Source organism: Ambystoma mexicanum, chromosome 11 (genome assembly GCF_040938575.1).
Source record: "Ambystoma mexicanum isolate Mex_15411 chromosome 11, UKY_AmexF1_1, whole genome shotgun sequence".
NCBI lineage: Eukaryota > Metazoa > Chordata > Amphibia > Caudata > Ambystomatidae > Ambystoma > Ambystoma mexicanum.
Genome location: NC_090934.1, coordinates 623,313,395 through 623,337,373, shown reverse-complemented (window position 1 = coordinate 623,337,373; position 23,979 = coordinate 623,313,395).

The window sequence follows — 23,979 nt, the reverse complement described above, 5'->3', positions numbered from 1 at the left end:
AAATTACGCAATCTCACCGAAATACCTCCATTTTAGAATTGTAAGAAAAGGTAATCATGGACCATGTCACGATAGCTGACTGGCCCATGTGTATTGTATACCGCAGCAGGCACATTTTGCATTTTTCTCCTCATCATCACACACACAGTAATTTTAAAATTGCAGTATGCCGCACATAAATACTTATTCGGGAACCTGTTTTTGTCACAAGTGATAGGACCTCACTTGAGCCCAAAAAAGGTGCATCCGTTTCCACAAAGGGCATCTAAATTTGCGCATCTTAGATGCACAGATTCAGACACCCCCTTTTCACTCCCTGTGCACATTTGTGCAAATCAGGAGTGGGGTGGGGGCATTTTTTTGCATTCCGAGTGCACCCCAAATCCACTTTGAAATGCTTCTTCCGCTTGGACTAGTTGCCGCAGGCACAAAGCGAGGCACAAAGCATGAGATTTTCTTTTCTGAATGCCTCATGCGTTTGCTTTGACGGTGGAGAGCAGCAAGGCAATCTCCCACTTGTATTTATATCCTTCACTGTGACCATGAAATGCGCTCTGGGCACCCACAGTGCTCGTGGCAGCCTGTCATACTCCTCTATTTAGAGGGGCTGGCCTGCACATGTTTCCGCTGCTTTTCCTTCCCTGAAATACACAGGTCACGTTTTAGAATAAGGTGACTTAATCATTTCTGCTATGAGTACAAATAAAAAAAAGCTTCTGCACTTTTTTTTAGTTTGTGTTCATTTTGAGAATCTGCCCCTTAGTATTACCCTCACTGTATTGTAACATTTAAGACATGGACACAAAGTAATTTGATAAGTAAATCACCTCTCACCAGTTTGAACGTCAAAATTAAAGAGGTTTGAGATTTCAGAGATGACAGACAGCATCCTAGCTGTTAACCCACTCCTTGCTGACTAACCCACAATACCCTCCAAATCCTCCACTTTTGTATTCCTCTGGGCACTTGACAACCAACATTTCTAGAAACCAGGCTTTCTGGCATTCCGTTCTCACATCTTGCCTAAAAGAATGCAACCCTTTGTTCCAAAACATAGTCCATCATTACTGTTCATGCCGAGAGATACAATGTGATGATCCATTTCCAAGTAAACATGGCTGCTCTGGTCTACTTCCAGTCTCATCCTCCCCACTTAATATCCCCCCAAAAATATCGCAATACAAAAATATCGCCATATTTTTGTGCCGATATTAAGCTATGGAATCTGCAACTCCAGTCCCATTTAGCCCATAAATTACCTGATACCGATCCCTAGGATGCCTTCCAGGCACTATGAACAGCCTATTGTGTCAGGAGATTTGTACTACTGAGATCCTTTGGCCCTTAGTTCAATGGCCTTCTCCCACACCATTTTCGACGCATCAAGCTCATAGTCAGCGGAAAGGTTGCATATGTGCCATCCAGTTCAGATAGGACACAAAGGTACCTGATGCCAATAGCAGTAAAGGAACATTATATCCAAAGTCCTCTAGGAAGGAAAATAATATAATAAACACTATTGGTTAGGGATAAGGAATGATGTCATGATAGGGGGTACATTTTTTTACCTGAAAGAGAAAACACTCAGTCTCACCCCTCCTTTTGTTGTTTTTCATGCCCGATATTTTATTTCATCATTTCATAGACTGACGTCTTGGGGTCGCTGACATGCTGCAGGATCATGGCTGAGGATCAGGATCATGGCTGAGGAAGGCATGTTGGGGATCATTTCAAGGATTGCTTGCTATCCTTATATTTGCTTTCAAGTAGATATGTTTTGTCACCAGGATTTTTAAAGAAAATTCAGTGTTTGAAATCTCTGTAATCTTTAATGAATAGTAGTAGATGACCTTAATGTCGGGCAATGTTTACTTTTCATTGTGTACACTGCTTACTATGCGGGCATGCTAAGCAATGTTCACAATTACAAATACATGCTGCCTGAAATGTGAGCATGACAGGTAATGTTTAATTGTAATTGTAACTGTGGCTTGCCATGAGAGCATGGTAAACAACTTTTACAATTAATCCCTATGGGGTTCACCTGCTTTATGCTGGTGGACAAAGCAAGCAGACCACATAATTATCACCAGCATTTGTGCCAGCATGAAAGTCCATGCTGGCGCAAAGGCTGGAGCATTTGTATGGCAGAGAGGAAGAGAGTCAGCTGAAATGCAAGTTGAATTCTGCCCCTCATCCATGCCATACAAATACATGAATATTTGGCTTGGCATGATTAAAAGACATTAAAGCTTTACTCCGAATACGAAAATGAGCTTTATTATGTTGTATTTGGTTAGAGTTAACCACAAATCAAAGGGAATCAAACAAATGATCTGCCTATTGAAAGTCACTGTTATTAATTAACGGATTTAGGAGATACTGTAGTTTTAGACTGAAGTTTAGTTACACAATAGTTGATGTTCAATAATACACATATGCAAGAAGTTGTGGACTTGTAAGACATGTAGCTTTTCTGACTGTCATGAATGTTTGGTATTAGAAAACAGACTATAGATATAGTCTGACCATGGTCTAAATGACGACAATACTAATTATTTGTAAAAAGTAGTTGATGGCCCAAAGCCATATTGGATGAAATTGGTATATAACATACGCAAACAACTTCTGCTCTCTGCCTTAATTTAATAATATAGATCACAACTGTCTATGTTCTCAAGCCAATAATGAATCCTATGGTTCAAGAACACTTTACCTTGCCCTTATAGGCAAAGGTCTGTGTCTCATCACTATAGAAATGTAATTTCACTAACCAAGGCATGGTTATTGAACATGGTAATTCTCACACATCAATTGGAGAAAGATCAAAGCAATATGAATGATTTCTGTGACTTTATTAAATGGTTTATAATCGTAGACTCATGAAAGTAGCATACATAAGTCAGCTGCTCACAAGTTTGGTTGCTTCTATGGTTCATTTTTTTCTAGTTAGTATTCACCGATTATCCAGCCCACAACTAACATCCAAGGCTAATATTCATTGATTGCTGAAGTTAGCTCAGAATCTTTGCTCTCATTCTTCTTATTCTTTGCCTTTGTGTCTGCCAGGGCCAAAGGAATATGCAGTTCCCTGAGGGATTGAAGATTAAAACTTGTCTTGACCCAATGGACCTCATTACATTTCAAAACTGCAGTAAAAGAGTGGCCATAACTGTGTTCACTGTGGCTCATTTGGCCCATTCCTGTCCTGGGGCCTCATTATGACTTTGGCGGTGGCCATGCCGCTATTGGCGGCATTGGCTGCTGCCGAAATCGGGCCCGGGTTCCCAGAATGGGGAATTACCGGGCCATTCAGAGTTCAGAGGGCCCGGTAATTCCTCCCTCCAGGAACCCGGGCCCGGACTTTCCCCATTCCCATCTAAGCCCCCATAGGGCTCAATGGGAATGGGATAGGGTGCAAACAACAGGCCGATTACGAGCGGCCCGTTGTTTGCTCCCTCTTTCCCTCGCGGGACCCGTTAAGGATGCCCAGTTTGACCAGGCCTTACTTACCCGGTCCCGAGAGGGGAGCTTGTAATGAGGCGAAACGGGTTTAATGGGTCTGCCTCCTTTAGCAGAGCACGTTAACCCGTTCCGCCTCAGTCGTAATGAGGCCCCTGCTGTTTCCCTTAATTAAATAGTTTCCACTGTTACTGTTTTCCGGTTGCCTCCATATTCGTCTGTTTAACCTGAGTTCCACACTTGTTATTGAATGTAATTCCCTCTGTTTATTTTCATGTGTGCTTGAGACTGAGTTTATACATCAGCACTTCCACGTTATAATGGCAAATATTCTATAACAAGTAGGACTTAAGGACTGATGGACTCATGGAGCTTTCCTGCTGATTGTATTGCTAAACAACTTAAGGGCTTTTCCTATTAATTGCATTATTAAACTACTAAACTCTTGGAAATTGAGACTATGTTACTGTGACTTTATGTTTTATGTTGTCATGTGCTTTTCAAATGATTATTTGTACATCATTCCAATACTCATTGTTAGTGAGTTGTGAAATTGACAGCTATATAATTGAGTTTCCATTACTCTTTGCACTGAGCGGGGTCTCTGTGACGGTTCTTGGAAACTAGGGATTTGGACGAGCTGATGACCACAGTAGTTTAGTTTTTAACATTACCTTGTTGTTGGTAGCTCAAGTGTTAAGAGAGGAGCTTTAACATCTCATATTGTGTGACAAGTTTATTTCAACACAACTTTTTCATGGTCCTGTAACATGTTAAGAGAAAGAGCCCTTTTATCTCATAATAGGGTAACTGGCTTCCCCTCCGTGGGGATTTTGAACCTTTGGCTTTTGATGTTGTTGTTAACCGAAGTAATGCCAATCTAAATAAGGATGATCTTAATTCTCTGATATTTAAACACAAGATGAGCATTTCCCTGAAAGGTAACCCCTCTGATTAAAGGAAATCTGCTTGTTCTGATGAAGCCTTTGATTCAATTGAACTTCAAATTATGGAGGCATAGGAAGCCTTGGGAGATGATTTGCTGGAAGCACATGCACGTGAAATGAAGAAGAGCGGGACATCTGTTGCTTCTTGAATGTGTGTAGCTACTAATGGACAGAACGAGTTTTCTCCAAGAGGCCCCAACAAAGTGGCTCCTGTTATTTCTCATTGTAAGGACCCTGATTGGAGTTCTCTGCCAACTATTAAATCACAATCTAATCCTAAAAAGCCCATGAATGTGAGATAGCAGGCAGTGGGTTGAATCAAAATATAGAAGCTGGTGTTAGAGGGGTGGAAGCTTGTGTAGTGCCTGATGGAAACCAGTCCAGAGTTAAGTTACTGAGAGTTAAGCCCAATTTAAGTCCACTTTGGACACATTCCTTGAAAAGGTGCAAGTTCTGGAATCAGTTGTAACTCATTCATTCATTCATTTTGTCATTTGTTATAGGACCTTTCACCATAATTATGGTCCCAACGTGCTTTTTTTGTTGAATGCCCACGGAGAGATGGGAGTCCAGAAATTTGGTAGACGCTATTATGCAAGTGAGCATTTCAGTCATTCAAGTTATGCAAGGGTGGCCAAGACCGTGCTAGTCACCCTTGTCTAAATGAAGTGTGCATGCGCAAAGTGGATGTATACACTGGACTTAAGAGGGCATTGTGTTTAAGGTGATAGAGAGTTACCTGGGAAGCTACAGTTGAACGTTTTTGTCATTTAAAGTAGCTTCATTCTTACTGCAGGGGTGATGTGCAATAGTGTTTGTGTTATATGCGTGTGCAGGGTGTGTGGAAGTGAGCCTGTGGCTTCTGCTACGTTGCAAAGGTGTGGTGTGTAAGAGAAGAACAGGATTAGCTGTACAAACATCAATGTCTACTTCCTGGGTTCAATCTATGTAGGTGGAGCAGTGCTATATCTCACAGGTGATCTAAGTGATAGATTAATGCATAATAGCTGGCACAATTAGGCTAAATGAAAGATATGGCTGACTAACACAAATGGGCTAACAGCAAGGTAAGGCTACCTTACACAATTCGGTTAAATGCAAGAAATGTCGTCCTTAAACAAAAGAGCTAAAAGCAAGGTAAGTCCACTTTACACACTTAGGCTAAATGAGAGCAAGGGCTACCTTAAACAAAAAGACTAAAAACAAGGTAAGGATAAATTACACAATTAGGCTAAATGCAAAATATTGCTACCTTACACAATTAGCTAAGTGTAAAAAATGGCTGAGTAATCCAGTTAGGTTAAATGCCTCTAGGTACATGTATTAGGGAGTAAGAGTGGTGGGGTTTTACTGGAGTACAGTAATGGCTGTACTTCACACCCACACCACACTTACACACTTACCTTATCCATCGCTGTAGGTTGTCTGCTTCAGGCATCCCAGGTGAACATGGGCAAACACAGAGTAGAGCTGCTCAGTGGGGAGCTGCCCTTTACCTCTGGCCCTTAGCCAAAGGCTTCCTGGGCTAGGCTGCCTTGTAAGGGCCTCTGAATTGCAGCTGTACCAGTCATGTGGAGGGCATTGACCAATGAGAACCAAATGGACAGGCAGGGGAGGAGTGGGGAGGTAGGTCAGAGGATGGATGAAGGTGTATGGGAGAAGGGGAGGGGAAGCTGGGAAAAATGTACTGGAGAGGAAGGATAGCTAAGGGCAACACATTTGTCTTGGAAGCAAGGCAATGCAGCGCAACACAGGTTTGAATCCCGATCCCGCACTTAGAAACCACTCGCTGGTATTAAATTATTGAATTATAGTCATCATTTATATAGCGCCATTTTCCCATTTGTATGGCCTGAATGCACTTTGTGGTTGGAATGCCTTAAGGGACCGAAGTCCAGGTATGGGCAAGTTCTAAGAGGAGGCCTAAGAGGTGTATGTGAATTTGGCCAAGATAAGGAGTAAGGAGGGCCAGCTAGGATCCAGTAAGCAACCCAAGAGTTCAGGCACGTAGGCGGATGCTGCGGGAAAGCATGGTCGAGCACTTGTGCAGGTGACTTGATATGTATCCAGTTAGACCAAATGTTGTTGTAGCTTGCTGCTGTAATCTTATGACAGAGGTGTTGAGGCAAGCCTGGCGTTTCAGTGCAAAACGCTTATGTGACCAGCTAGACCAGATTTGCCATAGTCGTAGCTGAATTCTAGAGTGTGTGGATGGATAGCCGTGTGTGTGGCTGATGTCCACCGAAGTGGTGTTTTCACACAAGCTCAGAAGAAGCTTATGTTCGATGTTGCTGTATCATCCAATCTTCTGTGGGGAAGAAAAAGTCATTAGTGATGCCAATGCTAACAACCACAATGCTTCTCCAATTATCAAAAAAGTGTATCAGTTTTTAAACTCCAAAGTGTGATTCTTTTTTAAACACTTGAATTTTCCTGTTGCCAGAGAATATCTTGGAAGGGTCCAGAACCCAAATCCCATGTGGGGAGTGGTGGGGTCATGGGGGGGGGGGAGTGTTTAATTTTGCCATGGAGAGTTTTTTTTTTTATCTAGGGGAAAAGATACTTTGTTTTCACCATGCTTTAGTACAAAATCCTATCATGATTTTTCTCTTGAGCTATTTCTATCCGCCAGTCAACCCTGTACTCACTATCATGTTTGGGAGGAGGTTAAACATGGGGTGCAGGGATGAGTATGATCCCTGATTCTGAGGCTAGATGGGCAACAGTCAGTAATAATAGGCAGAAAATTACTTTTACGCTGCTCTAATATATTTTCAACTTTATCTGGCAAGGGTGATATGGACTCCTTGGATGATCTGTGATTATTTACACCTTTATGCAGGGCAGTGTCCAATGATGTGAAATGTGAAATATGGCTTTAGTTCTTCCATGATACAAAAGGCACTTATATATTTATTTATTCCAATATTCATAGAGTGCCACAAATCCAAAGGCTTCAGAGTGCTCTTTACAGCAACCCTGAGTGTCCTGGGTTCTCTGCATATCTGTAGGTGCAATACATTGGAGGTCATTATGACTTTGACAGTAGCCGTGCTGGTAAATACTGGCATGGCTGCCGCTGGAGTCATGAATTTTCTGGTGCTGGGGAATGGGCATTTACCGGGTCGTTACAGGCCCAGCGGACTCGGTAATGGCCCGTTCCCGGATGCCAGAAAATATTACTCCCCATGCCCATTTGAGTCCAACTGGACTCAATGCGAATGGGAAGACTGATGCACCGGCACCATTCATCCTTCCACCATTCACCTGGTGGGATCCTTCCACCATTCACCTGGCAGGCTGAAAGGCACCCGCACGCAGAACTCATAGTTTGCCGGTCAAGGGAACAACAGTACAAGCAAGCTTACCAGTAGCGTTGTTTCCGGTCCGGCAAACTTATAATGAGGTCCATTGCTTTGGTATGGGCAGAGATATCACAGTATCTATTTTTTATTTGTATGTTGATATAGCGCCCCCACCCGCAGGCATCTGGGCACTTAACATGAAGTCAGGGACAACAGATAAAAAATGGACGTTGAGGCACTATTGGTCAGAGAACGTAGGGGGTCATGATTTGGGGCTTATCTGAAAATGACTGTTTTCAAGTTCTTTCTGAACTTGAGGTAGTTGTGTTCCCGTCTAAGAGGGAGTGGGAGTTTGTTCCATCTTGTGGTAGCTCTGGAGGGGAATGCCAGTGCCAGTCCGTTTGCTTTTTTGTAATTCCTGATTAAATTAGACCTTTGTTTTCAGACTTTAGTGTCCGGCTAGGCATGTATGGGCTGATTTGCTTTTTCAGATATTCTGGGGCGATTCCATGTAAACAGCGATGAACTAAGGACATTGCCTTAAAGGAGATACAATCTTGAATCAATAGCCAATGGAGGGCTTTTCTCTCATTAGTAATGTGATCCCTTTTGGTTTTGCCAGTGATTGTCCTAACTGCGTTGGTTTGGACAATTTGGCATTCCTTAATGCATTTGTTGCTGGCTCCTATAATGAGACAGTTCCCATAGTCAAGTCTAGATAGGATGATAGCTCTAGCAATGATGGAACTATTTTGCTGATTCAGGTGGGGTCTGATTCTATTTAGCAGCTTTTGGTGGTACTGACAGGTTTGTTTCAGATATGCAACATACATATCTGCTCCCAAAGAGTCCTGAAGGTAAACGCCAAGGGTCTTTACTTTGTCCGATACCTTGTCTGTGGTATTTTCTATTTCAAATGCCGCATACGCAGGATCAAGTTTTGCTCTGGATTGAGGGGAGCCAAATACCATAAATTTGATTTTCCCTCCATTGAGGCACATCCAGTTGGACCTCATCCATGCCTCAATGGAGTTGTAGATGGTATTGAGCTTGTCATTGTCGGTGGTGGCGTAGCCTGTTAACTCAATAGCTAGCTGTGTGTCATCTGCAAAGTTTGTAAAAAATATACCTATGTTGGTAAGGAGGGTGCAGAGACAGTGCATACAGATATTAAAAAGTAGAGGTGAAAAACTGTCTCCTTGGGGCACTCTGCAATCTACTGGTCTGGAGGCTGATGAATGGTCGCCCCATTGTATCCTGGAACTCCTGTTACCAAGAAATTAGGAGATCCACTCGATGGGCTCCTGCGAGCAGTTGTCTGCCTTGTCCAGGGCCTCTTGGAGCTTCTGATGATCCAGCAAGTCGAAAGCCGCCAAGAGGTCCAATAGGATGAGCAGTCCAGATTTGCTCTTGTTCATTATCCCCAGCATTTTGGACTTGAGATCCAACAATACCGACTCAGTTCTGTGTGCCTCTCTGAAGCCGGATTGTTGGGTGTGCAATAGGTTGTTTTGGTCTATTTATTTTTGTAATTGGCCTGTGGCAACTTTATGCAAGATCTTTAACAAAAAGTTGCAGTTTGTAATGGACAGAGGTTTACTGGGTCGCGTTGATCTAGGCCGTTTTTTTTACTAGAGGTGTCACGGTTACAGTTTTGATGGAAGTGGCTACTTTTAGCTCTCTGAAAGAAGCGTTGACCATACGACAGAGAAAAGGGGCGAACAACTCAGCATTATCAAGAATCAACTTAGGTGGTAAGATATTTTCTGAGCACAAGGTGCATTTAGTAGATGATAAGATTTTAATCATCTCATCTACTGAGATCATGTTGTTGCAGTAACCCCTAGTGAATCCTATTTTACCCAAGTTGAAAGCTCAATATCTAGGTTGGGCAACAAGGCTGTGTGAACTGTTTATATCAAGCAATATCGCAGGACTGCACAGAAAGTTAGAACACTTGGATTTGCCTAGTTTTATTAGGATGCATGATTGTATAATGTTTCAAGAAACCTGATGGCGGAGAACTTACATTTCCCACATTATCTTACACTGTGAATTCCACCCATTCCTTCCACCAATTGAAGAGCCAAGGGAGTAACTAATTATTATTATTTATGAACTACTATACACTCTCAAAGTAATTATTTTGATTATTTCCAGATTTGGATTTTTAGGGGGAGTGGCAAACCAATGGCCTTTATTATTCATGTTGGAGACATTGGCCCTCATTACGACCCTGGCGGAAATCAACCGACCGGACCGCCATAGCGTAAATAGCGTTTCCGCCATTGCACGATGGAGCAAAGTGCGGCTCATTCCGACCCATCGGTCACGAGCACCACGCCATGGCGGAAGTGCAAAGTCCGCGATGGCGGAAATGACCCCAAAACGGCCCACACCGCCGCCGTACGGCGCCCTAGGTGCAATACCGCCACCCGTCTCAGCGGACACCGCAGTGAGCGCCAACCGGAAAGTACGGTGACCGTAAATATACGGAAACGGAAGTAAAAGCATGGTCCCGGAACGGGAAACATCACGCCGTACACCTATAAAACCACAAATTCCACACAACCATTAAAAATACTACCCTGAGACACATCCCAACCCGTCATCCACCCTAGTGAAACCAAGAAAAATGGGAAAAGTAGCGAAGAAAGCGTGCGACCGCAAGCGGCAGGTCCACTTCTCCCGTGAGGAACTCACCGTGCTCACAGAGACCCTCCAGGAGAATGCTGCCGCCGTCTTCTCCACGCAAATGACCAGGACGGCACTTGCGAACAAGAAGGCCATATGGGCCCTGGTGGCACAGCGGGTAAGTGCGGTGGGGACCGCACCCCGCAACCCACAGCAATGCAGAAAGCGATGGGACGACCTGCGGATACGCGTCCGTAGCATACTTTCTGCCAACCGCAACATTGCCACAGCCACCGGGGGAGGATCGGAATCACCCATCAAGTTGACCCCCTGGGAAGAAATCTGTGCCTCCACCATTGGAATGGAGAGCATAGAGGGAGTCGGAGGGATGGAGAAAGGAGTGCAGACATCCGAAGAATCAGGTAGGTGTCCCAAATAAAACAATGCCAAAACCACAATGTCCAATCATGTGAAGTACCACGTGCCCACATAGTGCAACAGTAACACATGTCCAGGAGAACGTCCACATACATAGGCCTGATAGCACACTTTAAAACTCACATCAAATACATAAATAATTAAAAATCCTAAAAACACCCTCTACACACCCTAACTGCAGGCTGCCAAACAACTGCACCCTCTCTCCACACACAAATGAAACCACCTCCAAGGCCCCGACCCAAATCACCCTCAGGTACCACCCCAATGCATGTGATACATTGCCATTCCAATTCCCACAGACCCATTAATAACGCTCGCCCTCCTTTACTCCACCACAGGGTCCGATCCAAACGACGAGCTCCAGGACACCCCTACCAGCACACCTGCAAAGAGGGCCAAGACCAACGGCCAAAGACCCTCCACCTCAGCTGCACGCATCAAGACACGGAAGCAGCACAAATCAAGTGGCAGCACAGAGGAGGGAACTCCAACAGGCACCCCAGCAGCCAGCATGCCCACAACACCACCACCACAGGTCCCCCCAATGGATGCCACAGTAGGCACTGCTTCTGGTGGCAGCAGCACCATAGGTGACACTGCATTAATGGCAGCATGCTCCGACACAGAAAACGGGGATGTCGAAGTCAGATCCATCCATGACCTGTCCCAATCCCCCTGTCTGTTCCATCCCGTACACCATGAGGATACCACGCAGGGGCACCCACAAGACGACGACTGGCCATCTCCCACAAGCCCTGTGGCAAGGCAACATGAGGTGAACAGCCACTCTGTGACACCACCGCAAATGGCCATGGCCCAGCAGAGGCAACAGTCCCTCGACCAGTTAATCGTGCAACAGCAGCAACTGGCCACGCTCCTCAAGGACCATGCCGATGAATGACGGGGGCACTAAGGCAGACATAGAAACATCAACTGAGACACTTAGGGCAGAAATGGAGAGAAGTACAGAGACACTAAGGGCACAAATGGAGAGTAGCACCGAGAGCCTGAGAGTACAAATGGAGAGAAGCACCGAGAGCCTGAGGGGGGAACTGCATGTGACGTCCAAAGACGTATGTGCCGAACTTGCCGCAGTGCGCCGTGTGCTCACTGAGCTCTCACAAACCCTTAGGGACATGCATGGACGTGAGCAGGCAGAGACATCATCCGTTGCAAGTTCCGTCCAGGGCAGCCCCCAACGTAGATCTGGGAGGAACCTGCGCTCCACAGGCAGGGGTGCCCCTGATACCCGCAGAGGGGGCTTGCAATAGCGACAGCCCACTGACAATGAGCATCTTTGGACACTGGTGTTCGGGGGGGAGGTAGGAGGGTGGAGGGGGTGTGTTGGGCTCACTTGGGTGGCGGGTCGATAGGGTGTTTAACATGATATCACATATGCCATAAACAATGCACGATCATCCAATGAGATGTGTGGACATTGATCTTTGTGTACGAGGCCATTATAGGCGTACAGTCCATATTGTGCATGTTCCAGACACACACAGTGCCACGAGTCCCGTGTCCATGTATCAGCCACCAGGCGTGAGTGCTAGAAGCATGCATCTATGAGATGCTGACGAATGTCACGGCCCTCCTGTGCCTCGCAGACTCCTTGAGGTGCTGCCACATCCCCACCCTCATCATGACCATCTTCAGGTGCTTGCAGTTCTGCGTCAGGGGGCATGGGCACATTTCTACGTACGCACATGTTGTGTAGCATGACACATGCCATCACCATCTTTGCAACCTTCACATGGCGGTACAGGAGTGCCCCGCCAGACCTGCTGAGGCAGCGGAAACGAGTCTTCAGTAGGCCGAATGCCTGTTCTATGACTACACGGGTACGTGAGTGGGCATGGTTGTAGTCCTCCTCATGCTGGTCCCGTGGGTTCCGGACTGGTGTGAGGAGCCATCTCTTCAGTGGATACCCGGCATCACCTGTATGTGGACAATAAAGGAATTTTGAGGAATGCCATTGCTACGTACGCACCCCGCCTCCTTCCTGCCAGGTCATTGCCGCATCACATACCCCACATCATCATGCATGAAATGAGACTCACCGAGTAGCCAGGATCTGTTCCCTGCGTGTCGCTCCATGTAGCGTGGTATTGTAGAGTTCCTCAAGACCATAGAATCATGGGTTGATCCAGGGAATCGGGCACAACAATGTGTAATGATCCTGTTGGAGTCACACACCATTTGTACATTCAGAGAATGAAATTGTTTTCGGTTGCGGTACTGGGCCTCCATGGCATGTGGGACGACCAATTCCACATGGGTGCAGTCGATGGCACCAATGCAACCCGGTATGCCGGCAAGTGCATGGAATCCCACTTTTGTGTTGGTAATTTCCTGCTCCGAGCGTGGTAGAGAGATGTAGTCGTCTGCGTGCTGCAGGAGGGCATCGAGCACTTGCAATAGTGTCCGTGAGAACAGTGGCTGTGATATGCCATGCAACTGTCCGACTGTGTGCTGGTAGGTGCCTGTGGCCAGGAAGTGGAGTACAGACACCACCTTCAGTAGGGTTGGGATGGCGGTTGGGCTATCTATCATGCTGACAAGGTCAGCCTGTGTCATGTCCACAATGGCGGTTATGGTGTCCCGGTCCAAACGGTAGAGGGTGTGGATCTGCTCATCCGTGAGGTTGAACGGATGTGCTCGGAGGCGTGGGATTGCGGGCTGCCTGCGTGGTGGTAGTGGCTGTGCTGGCGGCCCTTGCTGGCCCTGCCTTGCCCTCCTCCTCCTCCTGCGTCTCCTCCGTGCGGCCGGTTGTAGTTGGTGTTCGTCTTCTTCTTGAAGTTGGAGTACTTGCAGTGCTATCAGGTCCCCCAGGGCCAACATAGCTAGTCCTGCTGGTAGCATTTCGGAGTGGGTGTGGTTGTGGGAGGAGACTGGGTGTGCAATTTATGTGTTTTCAGGCTGTATGGCCTCCACCTGTGGTGATTCATTCCACCTGTGCAAGCTGCTCTCCCCTTTGGGCGAGCACGTCCCGCACACAACGCTGCAATTCGACGAATGGCATCTTGCTATTACAATCATGTATTTGTACCCGATGGCAGTGTAACATTGGTTGATATGTTCATTCGGCTATGGTCCCATTGTTTCACATACTATCTTTGCAGTCGCGAACAGACTTGTGAAGGGTCAGTGGAACGTAGTACTCGAGTAACGGTGGACCCTCATGCAACACTGTACCGAGGTTCACCGACGGGCGGGGCGTCCCATTTGTGAGTGAAGGCAGTTGCCATTTTCACACACAGCCGCACTAGATGGATTAATTTGTGATTTCAAGCGGCCACAGATGCCTTTTCGACGTGATGTTGCAAATGAGGAATTCGAAGGGCGGCGCTTTCGGTTTTCAGCTAGCGGCGAGGAGATGCCCACAGGTCTGACTGCAAATATAACGTTCTATTGTTCAATGTCCTTGGGACAGGGGCCATGGCGAGGATGCAATGATTGATATGAATAGTTTGGGATGCGCAATAGCGAAGTGGGCGATGAGGCCAGACGTTCCCAAATACATGTTACTTCACAACACTGGAATTACGGGCTGGGGCACAGTGGATTTTGCAGGCTGCATAACGCACAGACTCAATGGAAATTTCACATGTTATGTGAGTATGGAAACAGGCGTTTTCATTACGGGATGAGGGAATGATGTATGGATGCATGGACAGATGATTTGATACAGAGTTTGCCATGTACAGGGCTTCTTGGTATCTATCTGCCTCCCCTGCGCTATGTGATGCAGGGCTGCCATAGTGGGACCATCGTCTATCTGGCCTTGTTGAGCCCTCCCTGTCTCGACGCGCCTTCAGACACTTGTGTCTATGCACGTTACCAATCCCATCTGATGGATTCTGTCTTAACAGACGCATGCACAGGTACACTCGTTTGTGATGGTGTTTTCACCTCGATATAGATAGTTATGATTCGCAAGTGGTTTTTGGGTGGTGGTGATCCTTTGGAGTGGGCTAGCATGCATATGGCTGTGGATTTGGTGTGATCATTGAAGTGAGTAATTCAAATGTAGTTCTGATGGCCATACTATTCTTTTTCATTTCATTTGGTTGACAGGTATCTCCTCCCCTTTTGCCACTGCCATCTGTATGCCACTCCTGCAGATGGATTTTACTCCCGACACCTGCTGCTTCGTGTTGATCAGTGGAGCAGCATTACGATCTTATGGGACGATCGCCAATGGGCCACATGCCCTTACGCAGTACTAGTGGCTAGGAGCAACATTTCGGCCTTTCAGCTGGACTAGTGCCTCCCTATTGGGACGGCCCTGCGGTTCTAGGCGCTTCCATGTTGCCTTTTCGTACGAGAATGTAGCCCCTGTGTACCATGAAGGAACAGGGCGTCACACAAGAAGTAGCTGGTCATTTGTTGCGGATGCAGCCCACAATGGTGAAATGTGTTTTGGAGTTCATGGCCTAATGGCTGTATGGGCTTGGTGAATTTGTTGTGCATTAAATTTCTATTCTGATATGAACCGTGTAGCGTTCTTCTTTGCAAGTGATGTGGCATATTCCTATTTGGGGAGCGATGTATTGTGAGGAGATCTGCATTGGGTTCCAGCTTCGGAGTATAGTTGCGTGGTACTGTGCTGGGCGCGTTTGACTATGAAGCCCAGTGAGGTCAGGGATAAGGGCTGCCAATATGACTGTTTTGATGATGTCATGCTCAGGGGCGGGGGATTAGCTTTTGTGTAACAGATGCCGGTCAGCCAGTTGGATTGGTGGAATGATGTGATTATCGGAATATTGCTGGTCACAGGTGCCTGTGTTTGCGTGCGTTTCTTGGTGGGAGACTGAGGTCATGTCCATTTGTATGGCTTCTGTATTCGTGCCATCTGTGCCCTGCAGCTCCCATTGGCCCCTCTTGAGATTCATTTGTTCGTTGGCAGGCATGGATGACTAGTACATTTCACTGGTTGCATTGTGTGACTTCATTGCACCTACGGGGAGTTGTACAATGTGGCCAGGGAGCGGTGTACAGGCACTCAGTGGGGCCGTTTACGGTTGGTTCGCGATGCCGTACTTCTCACCATGGCGGAATGGTACTTTCCGCCGTGCTTGATGGCGTTAGGTGCATGTCCGCTAGGGTCAGAATTCGCGTACCGTTGCGCCATGGTGGTAATTACGGTTTGGCATGGCGCGCGCGCGCGTACTTGGTGCAGTTAGCGTTGGCGTTCACTACGGTGTCGCTAATGGCATCGTACTTTGCGGTGACGGGTCATAATCGCACCGAGCGCTATTCGAGTATTTTCTAAGATGAGTTATGTGTCCACAAACTGTGGCCCACCAGAATAGATGAGATGAAAACATCAATATTGTGCTTCCAATGATGTAAGGAACTTCTGGATATTGATTGCCAGAGGATCTTTATTTAAATCAATTGTGGAGGATTTAGCAGCAAATATTTTGTGCAATGATTTCAGTAAATAAAAATGGCTTACGGGAGTTCAATGACCAAGCTCCTTGGAGCACTCTAAGCAACTTGTACTTAGTGTTATTTATCTAGTGGAAGTTAGAGAGATATTAGGTTCAATGGCAGGGTAGAACGTTCCTAGTCTGGACAGAGTACCTGTAGACCTGTATAAGAAAAATAATGCTTTTTGTATCCTGCTTCTTCTGAGCATCTTTAGAGTAATGCTCAGTGTTAAGAAGGATTTCTGAACTCTGACCTGGAGGGGCAGAGGTTCAGAAGGCCAACCTAGTTTCTTGGAACAGGGTAACCTCTGGACAAGCCAGACCAATCAGGGTAGCTATGGCAGGCGGTCAAGACTAAGTCTCAAGAGGGTTGAGGGTGACTGAAAGACCTCAATGAGAACACAAAGCAAGGACACTTACAAATTACTCCAGACAGGTGTTATATTAAAAATATAGACACATTTATAACAAGGCCTTTGTAGCATAGACCATAGCAAAGACTCACAGTAACACTAGAGTAAACCAATACATCACAATCAAATATATATATATATATATATATATATATATATATATATATATATATATATATATATATATATATATATATATATATATATTCAGTGAAAAAGACTTTGTTAAAGGGACGTTATGGTTCGAAGTAAAACCGAAAAACCCTTGAAATTCGCCAGTTATGGTAAGCTAAGCAACCATAACTCGCGCCACCACCGTGCACTGCTAAGACTAACACCCAGGACATCAAAGATGACATCACAAATGTCATTGATGACATCACTGATGACATCACATGTGTATGTACTTCTCATGAAATATGTGTAGAAGGGATTCTTATTATGTTGCGAAAAAGTGTCAAGAATCATTGCAAGAAATATACCCTAATAAGTGCATTCAACAATGCATTGATATAAATAGCATCCTATTATGGGGTTCTATCTAGTATACTAAGCTACTCATACAGAAACATAACATTGTGTGCAGCGTACAAGATGAAGGTATGATATTCCTAATGTTAATATGTTGAATAATGAAATGATAATTGTTTTCTTAATAGATTTTTGTGTACTGTGAAATATGTAATAAGCAGCTAATAAAACCCATGTATTACATAATTGCATTACTATAGACAAAACACAAAGACACAAGAACACATACCAATATGGGTATATACTGGGAAAGTGAAGTTAGCAAAAAAGCACAAGTAGTAGCAGAAACAATTCATAACTTAACTGATTAGTTTCATGCAAATAAATGATTGCTCTGTTTCAAAGCTGCTATTTAACCTATGTATATGTATCACTTGATGTGATTGGACCCTAAGGAAAGTAGTGTGAGTACAATGTATACAAATATGACCATATACAGGGAAAGTACAGCCATAAAAAAAACAACAGAACTATCAGAAAGTGCTCATAAGTCTAGTGATTTTCTTTATGCACAAAAATGATTGCTGTCTTTCAAGCTTGTGTTTTCCCATATGTATATGTTTCATATGATGTGACTGTACTCTAAGGGAATTACTGTACGAACCTACTAGAAGGATACGTCTAAAAATAAAATAAAATTCTTAGTTTCTGACTGTTACTGAAGAAAACCATGTGGCCTAGATATGTCAACAAAAGAAAAAATAGTGAGCCAGACATGTGATGTCATCAGTGATGTCATCAATGACATTTGTGATGTCATCTTTGATGTCCTGGGTGTTAGTCTTAGCAGTGCATGGTGGTGGCCCGAGTTATGGTTACTTAGCTTACCATAACTGGCGAATTTCAAGGGTTTTTCGGTTTTACTTGGAACCATAACGTCCCTTTAACAAAGTTTTTTCACTGAATTTCATAGGTTTTTAGTAGCGCAACTTAACCATAACGTCCCTTTAACAAAGTTTTTTTCACTGAATTTCATAGGTTTTTAGTAGCGCAACTTAACCATAACATCCCTTTAACAAAGTTTTTTCACTGAATTTCATAGTTTTTTACTAGCACAATTTAACAATAATGTCATATGGAACTGACTAGATCTCTTCTTATGAACTTGATGTCCGCGAACTTATTTAATGTTCGTGGACATGTTCGGAGAACAGTACCACTACCTAAAAACTGTGGGGTGGGGGGTGGTGGGGTATGTTTGATTGTTATATCATAATATAGGAACATTTAACAAATTCAAAAAGCAGCATACAAACACATTATATATAGTAATACATAAGAAATGTAACCCATATATGTAACACACTAACCATTCATTTAAATACAATATGTTCTGAAATGGAATATACCACAAGAATATAAATTGGCTTCCAACATAATTACCTCACAGACACAACAGAACTGAGAACAAGACCAGACCCACTGAATACATAGGACTTATCTTACCAGAAATAGTAAGTGTACTTCATTTTACTCATATATTTATAAACTTTCTGTATTAGATTAAAAAATATATTATCTTTTTTTTTTTCTCACAGAAATGTCTAGTACTCTGGAATGGCTAGAGGACAATTTCCCACATGAAGAAATGTCACAAGATAGTGAAACTAATGGTAAACACTTTATAATATAAACCATGTATTTATTATTTTTTTATATACATTTAACATATATATTATTTTTTTGTACAGAGCATACAAAAATAGAAAAAACTTCAGAAAACCCTGTTATGGATAACAGTCTTCACAATATAGAAGAAAAAATGGATGTATTGTTGGCTAATTTTAATAATTTAAAAACTTTTGTAGAAAATCATTTCAAACCAAAAACCTCGTACCATTGCCCCACATGTACTTGTCCCTCCTCACCATATCCCAGTCAAATATCCCCAAACCCTCTCCATAATCCAAAACGTTTTGATGAGACTTCCATCCCTTTTTCACCTAATACCAATCATGTTGAAACCCCAAATTCTCCTGTTTTTGTTTCTGTTTCTGCCTCACCTTCTCTGTCATAAATTATTAATATATGTTAAATAAAGTTTAATTTTTATATTGTATTGTGAATAGTTTCCGTTTTTTTTTTTTAAAAAACAATAAAAGTGTCCGCGGACAGTGCGAGTGTTCTGAAATGTTCGTACATAAACGAAAATGGAGGTGTCCTGAAGAACACCACACCTGTTCGTACGTACTGTTCGCTAGCAAGTTGAAACTGTTCTAAGAACACACGTGGTGTCTGAAATGTTCGTAAAGAAACAAAAATTAAAGTGTTCTAAAGAACACTATCAGGCCGATTCATGGAATAAATAGCGCGGCGCAAGTGGGCAAAAACGTGCGAATCGCAGTGGAATTGCGAAAATCGCAGTGCAATTGCGAAAATCGCACGAAAAGCTCGCCTACAACACGTATTCATGGAATCGAATAGGGCAACCCACAGGCAACCCATCCACCATGGCCATGCCCACCAGCCAACCCACATGTCACCTTGCACCACTGATCACCAACACATGTTTCCCACCACCCCACCCCCCAGCCACCAGGGGCAGCCTCCACCAGGCCCCCACTCATGTCCCCCTGCACCGCCACCCCCCAGCCACCAGGGGCAGCCTCCACCAGGCCCCCACTCATGTCTCCCAACACCCCCACCCCCCAGCAGTGCAGGGGCAGCCTCCACCAGGCCCCCACCCATGTCTACCACCACCCCCACCCCCCAGCCACCAGGGGCAGGCTCCACCAGGCCCCCACTCATGTCTCCCACCACCCCCACCCCCCAGCAGTGCAGGGGCAGCCTCCACCAGGCCCCCACCCATGTCTACCACCACCCCCACCCCCCAGCCACCAGGGGCAGCCTCCACCAGGCCCCCACTCATGTCTCCCACCACCCCCACCCCCCAGCAGTGCAGGGGCAGCCTCCACCAGGCCCCCACTCATGTCCCCCTGCACCCCCACCCCCCAGCCACCAGGGGCAGCCTCCACCAGGCCCCCACCCATGTCTACCACCACCCCCACCCCCCAGCCAACAGGGGCAGCCTCCACCAGGCCCCCACTCATGTCTCCCACCACCCCCACCCCCCAGCAGTGCAGGGGCAGCCTCCACCAGGCCCCCACCCATGTCCCCCTGCACCCCCACCCCCCAGCCACCAGGGGCAGCCTCCACCAGGCCCCCACTCATGTCTCCCACCCCCCACACCCACCAGCAGTGCAGGGGCAGCCTCCACCAGGCCCCACTCATGTCCCCCTGCACCCCCACCCCCCAGCCACCAGGGGCAGCCTCCACCAGGCCCCCACCCATGTCTACCACCACCCCACAACCCAGCCACCAGGGGCAGCCTCCACCAGGCCCCCACTCATGTCCCCTATTATCCCCACCCCCCAGCAGTGCAGGGGCAGCCTCCACCAGGCCCCCACTCATGTCCCCCTGCACCCCCACCCCCCAGCCACCAGGGGCAGCCTCCACCAGGCCCCCGCCCATGTCTACCACCACCCCCACCCCGCAGCCACCAGGGGCAGCCTCCACCAGGCCCCCACTCATGTCCCCTATTACCCCCACCCCCCAGCAGTGCAGGGGCAGCCTCCACCAGGCCCCCACTCATGTCTCCCACCACCCCCACCCCCCAGCAGTGCAGGGGCAGCCTCCACCAGGCCCCCACTCATGTCCCCCTGCACCCCCACCCCCCAGCCACCAGGGGCAGCCTCCACCAGGCCCCCACTCATGTCTCCCACCACCCCCACCCCCACCCCCTAGCAGTGCAGGTGCAGCCTCCACCAGGCCCCCACCCATGTCTACCACCACCCCCACCCCCCAGCCACCAGGGGCAGCCTCCACCAGGCCCCCACTCAAGTCCCCTATTACCCCCACCCCCCAGCAGTGCAGGGGCAGCCTCCACCAGGCTCCCACTTATGTCTCCCACCACCCCCACCCCCCAGCAGTGCAGGGGCAGCCTCCACCAGGCCCCCACTCATGTCCCCCGGCACCCCCACCCCTCAGCCACCAGGGGCAGCCTCCACCAGGCCCCACTCATGTCTCCCACCACCCCCACCCCCCAGCCACTAGGGGCAGCCTCCACCAGGCCCCCACCCATGTCTACCACCACCCCCACCCCCAGACACCAGGGGCAGCCTCCACCAGGCCTCCACTCATGTCTCCCACCACCCCCACCCCCCAGCCAATAGGGGCAGCCTCCACCAGGCCCCCACTCATGTCTACCACCACCCCCACCCCCCAGCCACCAGGGGCAGCCTCCACCAGGCCCCCACTCATGTCTACCACCACCCCCACCCCCCAGCCACCAGGGGCAGCCTCCACCAGGCCCCCACCCATGTCTACCACCACCCCCACCCTCCAGCCACCAGGGGCAGCCTCCACCAGGCCCCCACTCATGTCTCCCACCACCCCCACCCCCACCCCCCAGCAGTGCAGGGGCAGCCTCCACTAGGCCCCCACTCATGTCCCCCTGCACTCCCAACCCCAGCCACCAGGGGCAGCCTCCACCAGGCCCCCACCCATGTCTACCACCACCCCCACCCCCCAGCCACCAGGGGCAGCCTCCACCAGGCCCCCACTCATGTCCCCTATTACCACCACCCCCCAGCAGTGCAGGGGCAGCCTCCACCAGGCCCCCACTCATGTCCCCTATTACCCACACCCACCAGCAGTGCAGGGGCAGCCTCCACCAGGCCCCCACTCATGTCTCCCACCACCCCCACCCCCCAGCAGTGCAGGGGCAGCCTCCACCAGGCCCCCACTCATGTCCCCCTGCACCCCCACCCCCCGGCCACCAAGGGCAGCCTCCACCAGGCCCCCACTCATGTCTCCTACCACCCCCACCCCCCAGCAGTGCAGGTGCAGCCTCCACCAGGCCCCCACCCATGTCTACCACCACCCCCACCCCCCAGCCACCAGGGGCAGCCTCCACCAGGCCCCCACTCATGTCTCCACCACCCCCACCCCCCAGCCACCAGGGGCAGCCTCCACCAGGCCCCCACCCATGTCTGCCACCTCCCCCACCCCCCAGCCAACAGGGGCAGCCTCCACCAGGCCACCACTCATGTCTCCCACCCCCCCCACCCTCAGCAGTGCAGGGGTAGCCTCCACCAGGCCCCCACCCATGTCTACCACCACCCCCACCCCCCAGCCACCAGGGGCAGCCTCCACCAGGCCCCCACTCATGTCTCCCACCACCCCCACCCCCCAGCAGTGCAAGGGCAGCCTCCACCAGGCCCCCACCCATGTCTACCACCACCCCCATCCCCCAGCCACCAGGGGCAGCCTCCACCAGGCTCCCACTCATGTCTCCCACCCCCCCCCACCCTCAGCAGTGCAGGGGTAGCCTCCACCAGGCCCCCACCCATGTCTACCACCACCCCCACCCCCCAGCCACCAGGGGCAGCCTCCACCAGGCCCCCACTCATGTCTCCCACCACCCCCACCCCCCAGCAGTGCAAGGGCAGCCTCCACCAGGCCCCCACTCATGTCCCCCTGCACCCCCACCCCACAGCCACCAGGGGCAGCCTCCACCAGGCCCCCACCCATGTCTACCACCACCCCCACCCCCCAGCCACCAGGGGCAGCCTCCACCAGGCCCCCACTCATGTCTCCCACCACCCCCACCCCCCGAAGTGCACGGGCAGCCTCCACCAGGCCCCCACCCATGTCCCCCTGCACCCCCACCCCCCAGCCACCAGGGGCAGCCTCCACCAGGCCCCCAATCATGTCTCCCACCACCCCCACCCCCCAGCAGTGCAGGGGCAGCCTCCACCAGTCCCCCACTCATGTCCCCCTGCACCCCCACCCCCCAGCCACCAGGGGCAGCCTCCACCAGGCCCCCACCCATGTCTACCACCACCCCCACCCCCCAGCCACCAGGGACAGCCTCCACCAGGCCCCCACTCATGTCCCCTATTACCCCCACCCCCCAGCAGTGCAGGGGCAGCCTCCACCAGGCCCCCACTCATGTCTCCCACCACCCCCACCCCCCAGCAGTGCAGGGGCAGACTCCACAAGGCCCCCACTCATGTCTCCCACCACCCCCACCCCCCAGCCACCAGGGGCAGCCTCCACCAGGCCCCCACCCATGTCTACCACCACCCCCACCCCCCAGCCACCAGGGGCAGCCTCCACCAGGCCACCACTCATGTCTCCCACCACCCCCACCACCCAGCAGTACAGGGGCAGCCTCCAACAGGCCCCCACCCATGTCTACCACCACCCCCACCCCCCAGCCACCAGGGGCAGCCTCCACCAGGCTCCCACTCATGTCTCCCACCACCCCCACCCCCCAGCAGTGCAGGGGTAGCCTCCACCAGGCCCCCACCCATGTCTACCACCACCCCACCCCCCAGCCACCAGGGGCAGCCTCCACTAGGCCCCCACTATTGTCTCCCACCACCCCCACCCCCCAGCAGTGCAGGGGCAGCCTCCACCAGGCCCCCACTCATGTCCCCCTGCACCCCCACCCCACAGCCACCAGGGGCAGCCTCCACCAGGCCCCCACCCATGTCTACCACCACCCCCACCCCCCAGCCACCAGGGGCAGCCTCCACCAGGCCCCCACTCATGTCTCCACCACCCCCACCCCCCAGCCACCAGGGGCAGCCTCCACCAAGCCACCACTCATGTCTCCCACCACCCCTACCACCCAGCAGTGCAGGGGCAGCCTCCACCAGGCCCCCACCCATGTCTACCACCACCCCCATCCCCCAGCCACCAGGGGCAGCCTCCACCAGGCTCCCACTCATGTCTCCCACCACCCCCACCCCCCAGCAGTGCAGGGGTAGCCTCCACCAGGCTCCCACCCATGTCTACCACCACC